The sequence below is a fragment of the Schistocerca serialis genome, chromosome 8 (assembly GCF_023864345.2).
Source record: "Schistocerca serialis cubense isolate TAMUIC-IGC-003099 chromosome 8, iqSchSeri2.2, whole genome shotgun sequence".
Classification (NCBI taxonomy): Eukaryota; Metazoa; Arthropoda; class Insecta; order Orthoptera; family Acrididae; genus Schistocerca; species Schistocerca serialis.
In genome coordinates this window covers 41,087,260-41,095,548 of record NC_064645.1, presented here as the reverse complement: position 1 = coordinate 41,095,548, position 8,289 = coordinate 41,087,260, and the positions used below count along the sequence as shown (strand labels likewise).

Below are 8,289 nucleotides of genomic sequence, written 5' to 3'. Positions count from 1 at the left end.
TACATTACGTTTTGGAATTAAAAAATAAATAAAGTATTGGAAATTTTTTTTATTATATGCAGATGAACGCCACACTTAAATACTACTTTCCTACATAGTTGCCATTTAAATTAAGGCACTTATCGTAGCGATGGACGGGCTTGGAAATTCCTTCGTCGTAAAATTCGGCCGCCTACGCCTTCAACCACGTGGTTAACCAGTAACCCTGTAGAAATACAATTTTTGTGAATTTCCTGGAAAGAGGTACTACAATAAACTCTCAAAGGTGTTACCAAACTCTGCACAACCTCAGAAGAGCTATACAAAACAAGCGCAAGGGAAAGTTGGGCTCAAAGATCTTGCTGATTTACGACAACGCCCGGGCCCACACGGAAATGCCACTCGTGAAGTTCGCGAATCTTTTAAGTGTGAGTTGTTTCCTCATCCGCCGTACAGTCCCGACCTGGCACCAAGCGACTTTCACTTATTCCCAGCAATGAAGAAGTGGTTGGTCATGCAGCCTTTTTATGACGACGCACAGCTTCAAGAAGAGGTAACCACGTGGTTGAAGGCGCAGGCGGCCGAATTTTAAGACGAAGGAATTTCCATGCTCTCCCATCGCTACGATAAGTGCCTTAATTTAAATGGCAACTATGTAGAAAAGTAGTATAGAAGTGTGGCTTTCATCTGTATATAATAAAAAAAATTTCCAATACTTTATTTATTTTTAATTCCAAAACGTTATGTACTTTGTGGATAGCCCTCGTACTTAACAGCCGAACTAAGTTAACAATTGGCTCCTTCTACCGACCTCCAGACTCCGATGATATAGTTGCTGAACAGTTCAGAGAACATTTGAGTCTTTTAACAAATAAATACCCCACTCATACGGTTATACTTGGTGGGGGCTTCAACCTTCCCTTGATATGTTGGCTAAAATACTTGTTCAAAACCGGTGGTAGGCAGAAAACATCTTCAGAGATTGTCCTAAATGCTTTCTCCGAAAATTATTTCGAGCAGTTAGTCCACGAACCCACGCGAATTGTAAATGGTAGCGAATACACACTTGACCTCTTAGCCACTTACAATCCAGAGCTAATAGAGAGCATCATGACTGATACAGGGATTAGTGATCACAACGTCGTAGTAGCTACGCTCAATACCGTTTCTTCGAAATCCACCAGAAACAAACGCAAAATAATTTTATTTAAAAAAGCGTATAAAGTGTCACTAGAAGCCTTCCTAAGAGACAGTCTCCATTTTTCCGAACTGACTATGCAAATGTGACATCTCGTCTGAGATGTGGCTCAAATTCAAAGATATAGTAGCAACAGCACTTGAGAGTTTCATACCTCATAAATTAGTAAGAGATGGAACTGATCCCCCATGGTACACAAAACAGGTCCGAACGCTGTTGCAGAGGCAACGGAAAAAGCATGCGAAGTTCAGAAGAACGCGAAATCCCGAAGATTGGCTAAAACTTACAGACGCGCGAAATTTGGCACGGACTTCAATGCGAGATGCCTTTAATAGGTTCCACAACGAAACATTGTCTCGAAATTTGGTACAAAATCCGAAGAAATTCTGCGACCAGACGCAGTCAATACCTTCGCTGCACAGTGCCGATGGTACTGTTACCGACGACTGTGCCGATAAAGCGGAGTTATTGAACGCAGTTTTCCGAAATTCCTTCACCAGGGAAGACGAATGGAATAATCCTGAATTTGAAACACGAACATCTGCTACCATGAGTTTCTTAGAAGTAGATACCTCAGGCGTTGGGAAGCAACTCAAATCGCTTGATACGGGCAAGTCTTCAGGTCCAGATTATATACCGATTAGGTTCCTTTCAGATTACGCTGATACAATAGCTCCGTACTTAGCAATCATATACAACCGCTCGCTCACCGATAGATCTGTACCTACAGATTGGAAAATTGCGGAGGTCGCACCAGTGTGTAAGAAGGGTAGTAGGAGTAACCCATCGAACTGCAGACCTATATCATTGACGTCGGTTTGCAGTAGGGTTTTGGAACATATACTATATTCAAACATTATGAATTACCTCTAAGGGAACGATCTATTGATACGTAATCTGCATGGTTTCAGAAAACATCGTTCTTGTGCAACGCAGCTAGCTCTTTATTCGCACGAAGTAATGGCCACTATCGACAGGGGATCTCAAGTTGATTCCGTATTTCTAGATTTCCGGAAGGCTTTTGACACCGTTCCTCACAACGCGACTTCTAATCAAGCTGAGGGCCTACGGGGTATCGTCTCAGTTGTGCGACTGGATTCGTGATTTCCTGTCAGGAAGGTCGCAGTTCGTAGTAATAGACGGCAAGTCATCGAGTAAAACTGAAGTGATATCAGGTGTTCCCCAGGGAAGCGTCTTGGGAGCTCTGCTGTTCCTGATCTATATAAATGACGTGGATGACAATCTGAGCAGTTCTCTTAGGTTGTTCGGGAATGATGCTGTAATTTACCGTCTAGTAAGGTCATCCGAAGACTAGTATCAGTTGCAAAGCGATTTAGAAAAGATTGCTGTATGGTGTGGCAGGTGGCAGTTGACGATAAATAACGAAAAGTGCGAGGTGACCCACATGAGTTCCAAAAGAAATCCGTTGGAATTCGATTACTCGGTAAATAGTACAATTCTCAAGGCTGTCAATTCAACCAAGTACCTGGGTGTAAAAATTGCGAACAACTTCAGTTGGAAAGACCACATAGATAATATTGTGGGGAAGGCGAGCCAAAGGTTGCGTTTCATTGGCAGGACACTTAGAATATGAAACAAGTCCACTAACGAGACAGCTTACACTACACTCGTTCGTCCTCTGTTAGAATATTGCTGCGTGGTGTGGGATCCTTACCAGGTGGGGTTGACGGAGCACATCGAAAGGGTGCAAAAAAGGGCAGCTCGTTTTGTATTATCACGCAATATGGGAGAGAGTGTGGCAGATATGATACGCGAGCTGGGATGGAAGTCATTAAAGCAAAGACGTATTTCCTCGCGGCGAGATCTATTTACGAAATTTCAGTCACCAACTTTCTCTTCCGAATGCGAAAATATTTTTTTGAGCCCAACCTACATAGGTAGGAATGATCATCAAAATAAAATAAGAGAAATCAGAGCTCGAACATAAAGGTTTAGGTGTTCGTTGTTCCCGCGCGCTGTTCGGGAGTGGAATGGTAGGGAGATGAACCCTCTGCCAAGCACTTAAATGTGAATTGCAGAGTAATCATGCAGATGCAGATGTACCGCCCCTCACCGCGGTGGAGGCCACTGGGGTGGCTGTCACCACTGCGGCGGGGGTTATCACCTTCGTTGCGGCCTACAGGCCGCCGAGGGGACTGTTCCAGGAGGTTGACTTCGACGCCCTGCTGGCGTTGCGCGGGAAGATCTTCACTGCTGGCGACTTGAACGCCAAGCACACGCAAGCACACGCATCACCAACGCCAGCGGCCGCCGCCTCCTTCGCGCCACACAACGGCAGGGCGCGATAGTACAGGGGCCCTACGACCACACCGTCTTCCCCCAGCGCGGCCAGCCTGACGTGCTCGACGTCGCCGTACTGAAAGGTGTCGGGCACTTCACGTCTGTCACCGTTAGATTTGTTTTTATTTATTTTATTTATTTATTTATTGCCAAAGTATAGACTTCTTACCTGATGTTTCAAACAGGTCGTACATCTTACAATTTTCGTTTTTCATCTTTTTACAGTTTTCTTTCCTTTTGTTTTATCTACAACATTTATACAGAATGATACTTTTCAAAATAACAATAGTTTAAGGTTGAAATATAAATAAAATTTTGTTGTTTCTTAAGAAGAATATAAAAGGAAGATAGGATAGATGAGAGATTTGTTAGTACTATCACTGAATGTGACTGACGGTGAATACCTCGGAATGGTTTATTCGAACCGTTAACCGCCAGTCACTCACACACACACAAACACACACACAAACACACACACACACACACACACACACACACACATACACTCACAAATGGTTATTAGTAGAGAAATTATGTTGCTTATACTATTTATTACTAATCCTACGTATTAACTACTTTGGGTGCCCATCCATGTACACCATTTGGTGTTTTCTTGGCTAGATTGCCAGCACTTTTGCTTATTTACTGTCACATCTCACTTTCCTACTCCTGTTCCTCCTCATTGTCACTATTTTCGTTGTCACTGTGGATATCGCCGTCCAACCTCTGGAGATTACTGTTACACTGCACATAGGCATGTCCGTAATCTCGTGTCCGCATATACTCTTCACTTTTGTTTTTGAAATACTGTTTGTCAGTGCGTTTAATTGTGCCCATTGTTCTTCGTCTCTTATTGCTGTGTATAGATCTATGTCTGTATCTGTGTAATCTAAGTGTAGTGTATGTCTATTGTCTGCTTATTGCCCGCAGAAACAGACAATGTGTTCTGGGGAACCTTCTTCCCCGCATGTGCATGTAGGTGTCTGCCTCAGACTCACGCGGTTTAAGTGCGTGGGACAAGGTCCGTGTCAAGTTAAGAAATGTACCATACCGCGGCTGGGATCCATATGTTTCATTCTCAACCTCTCCCTTACGTCAGGGAGGAAGTCGTGCAGTCTACGTCCCTTATCACTTACATCCCACTCACCTTGCCATGTATAGCCTAAGTAGGACCCTTCTCTGCCCTCGTCTGACGGATGCTTTGTTGGTGACCACGTTCAGTCTATGTGCCCATGTGCTAGCTGCGAAGCTGAGTACTAATTCGAAGAGCGCACAGTGGTATGTACGTATGACTGGTAGAGGTAGTCTGTACTGTTTTGAATTTAGCCTCACCAGTTTGTGCAGTATTTTTTCTGCTTTGTCTGTTGTTAGCCTTATGTGGTCGTGGAAATTCAATTTTTCATCTATGTGTACCCCAAGATAGCGCGTAATGCGTGCTCGTTTGACGTTTGTGTCCCTAATTTTAACCGAAGGATTCCTTTGGAGTGATCCTTTCAGTAAACTGTATGTTGTCTTGTTTTCGGCTATCCTGAGTTTGTTGTTGTGACACCACTGAGTAGTTGTTTGTTGTATTCCACTGGCTTTCTTTTCTAACTGGGCTCTGTTGTTTGCAGTTACTACAACTAATACGTCATCTGCGTAGGCGACAATTCCATCTGACCTGTCATCCCCATCCAGAAGTTGTAGGAGGGGTTCCAGAAATGTCGCGAAAACTCCCGCTGCACATCTTAGAGAAAATCACGCACAAAAATCGCCTCTATCGAGAGGGGCAGCTCACGCGGCTGGCCGAGACGAAGCGCCGCCTCAACAGGGCGCGGCGTGAGATTCCGGCCGCCATAGATGATCACCGGATCGTGACTGGGCGGGCCTTGTGGCCACCCTAACGACGACAGATGGCAGTTCTTGGCGGCGGCCAGGCGCTTCCTTCGCCGTCACCAGCGAGTCCCGCCCCTCCACGTGGGTGCGAACGTTGTCTGCGAGCCGGATGCGAAAGCCAGCATCTTCGCGGACACGTTCGCGGAAAATTTCCACCCCGCCGATGACGTGTTCGATGCCGACCACGTCCGCCAGTGGAGGACCGCCTCCCTGTTTTTGTCACTGCGCGTGAAGAGGACGACACGATAGAGGAAATCACGGTTGCAGAAGTCGATCTGCAGCTCCATCGTTTCAACCCCAAGAAGGCGGGTGGCACAGATGGTGTAACCAACTGCCTGTTGAGATTGCTACCGCCAGAGGCACACCAGTCTCTGGAGGACATCTTCAACAGCATCCTTCGCTCTGGGACTTTCCCTTCCGCGTGGTTGCCATCCGCAAGAGCAGCAAGGACCCACGTCAGGCAGCCAACTACCGGCCGATCAGCGAGCTCCAGTCCCTCTCAAAAGTCTTTGAGAGGTTGTACGTGGAGCGGCTTTTACGCCAGGTGACGGAACAGCAACTCATCCCCCAGGAACAGTTCGGGTTCCAGAGCGGCCGCTCGACCACCCAGTAGCTGTTGCGCCTCCTGGAGCAGGCGATGCGAGCGCTGGAGACGCGGGAGTACCTAGGGGTGGTGCTTCTCAACGTCTCCGAGGCCTAAGAATGTGTGTGGCACGACGGCCTCGTGTACAGACCTTTTGTACACGGGGTACCGACGTCGCACGTGGTCCTACAGCGCTCGTATCTATCGGGCCGCACATTCGACGTCCGAGCAGATGGTCGCACATCCGGCAGATTCGAGCGGGAGTGCCGCAGGGGTCGGTACTCGGCCCCCTGCTATACCCTCTGTACATCGCCGACCAACTTCACAAGAGCTCTCATGTGAATCCTGCCGAACTAGCACTCCTGAACGAAAGGGTACTGCGCAGACATGGCTTAGCCACAGTCTGGGGATGTTTCCATAATGAGATTTTCACTCTGCAGCGGAGTGTGCGCTGATATGAAACTTCCTTCTTTCAGGAGTGCTAGTTCTGCAGGGTTCGCAGGAGAGCTTCTGTAAAGTATGGAAGGTAGGAGACGAGATACTGGCTGAAGTAAAGCTGTGAGGACGGGGTGTGAGTAATGCTTGGGTAGCTCAGTTGGTAGAGCACTTGCCCGAGAAAGGCAAAGGTCCCGAGTTCGAGTCTCGGTCCGGCACACAATTTTAATCCGCCAGGAAGTTTCATATCAGCGCACACTATGATGCAGAGTGAAAATCTCATTCTGGAAACCTCGGTGTCACACTGGACAGGTTCCTGACGTGCCTGCCCATCGTCCGCGACGTCAGAGGGAATGCAGTAGGGAGACTACGTGCGCTGTACCCGCTGCTCAACCCCTCGTGCACACTTCCTCCACTCCACGGCCTCTCCATGCACGTGGCCTCGGTACGGCCGGTTCTGGAATATGCGGCCGTGGAGTGGGGTAACACAGCAGCGACACACATTGCGACGCTCCAACGCATCCAGAATAGGGCGCTGCGACTTGCGCTCCACAAGCCGCCTCGCTACCCCACGAGGCTGCTCCACGAGGAAGCAGGCACCCCTTTCCTGCGGGATCTCTTCCGGCAAATCACCAGGGTGTTCTACAACAACGCAGAACACTCTGACGGCGGTCTAATTCGTGGGCTGGGCCAACAGGTCCACTACAGGCCTACAAGACGCTGTCCCGACCTACTGCGGGAGTAGTCCTCTCCCGGAGTCCCGATGAAGATACAAAGAGCGTCTCTATAGCCAGCGACGCTCACTAAGGACAGCTCGTCAAGGCAGGTACCACTGTCAACACCACAGGTAAGCGCAGGAACACCAGCTCCGCTGCTTACACTGCCTCTACACCTGAAATATGTCGCCAGTGTTTTACAGCGAGCGAGCGAGCCTAGCAGCCAGTCGCCGACTGACCACGGTAGAAGTTGACCGCAGTAGGCATCGAAACGTGAGGAAGGAGAAGAAGTTTTATATATGGACCATGGCAATTCAGCCCAGAAGTTTTTATTAATCAAATGGGAATTCCTGGGGCAAGGCGACTTTTTTCTCAAGGCACACTCTGAGTAAGCTTAGAGGACCGGCATTTGAAGCTGACTGCCACCCACTTACATTTCGCGTAAGGACTATGAGGATAAGGTCAGAGAGAGCAGGGCTCGCGCGGATACGTACAGTGAGCAGCCAGGACGTTTCGACCTCTGCCCACCGCTACGTACGACGCCGGCTGGTGTCGGTGCGGGCGCGTGACGCGATAGCAAAAGTATGTAAACGGAGCAGACACGGACGCGAGACCACCCTAGCCAAGATATGGGCTGCAAATGGGAAATCCGCTGAGATAAGCGACTTTGACAAACGGCAATTTATTATTACGAAGAGCCTGTGAACGTGTATCTCGAAAACGGCGAAGCTGATTGATTGTTTACTTGCGGCTACGGAAAAGAGGTAGGACAGCGAAACTACAACTAGGTGCTAAATGGTTGGACGTCCGCGACTCTTCAAAGAACGTGTGGTTCGGTGGGTTGTCTGTTCTGTAAAGTAGGATAGATGGTGATCCGTGGCATCTCCGCCGAAATAGCACAGTGCTGGTGCACGCACAGGTGTTTAGGAGCACACCGTGCATCGCACACTGATGAACGTGGATCTCCACTGCAGTCCACCCCTACGTGTTCACATGTTGACCCAAAGGGGTCGTCGATTACGCTTCCAGTGAGCACGGGGTCATTGGGATTCGACGGCCGATCAACAGAAACATGTAGTCTCTTCGGGTGAATCACATTTTTGCTACACTAGGTCAGTGGTCACCTCCGCAAACGCAGTCATCGTGGTGAAGGGTGGCTCGAAATGTCCAGTGTGCCACGGACGCAGGCCGAGGGGAGCAGT

General features: G+C 48.4%; 1 non-coding gene across 1 annotated transcript; it reads left to right on the top strand.

The window, feature by feature from the left end:
• The first annotated feature begins 6,515 nt into the window (after positions 1-6,515).
• Trnas-aga (transfer RNA serine (anticodon AGA)) lies at positions 6,516-6,590 on the top strand. The gene has a single exon. It is a non-coding gene; the product is annotated as a tRNA-Ser (tRNA).
• Positions 6,591-8,289: the final 1,699 nt, after the last annotated feature.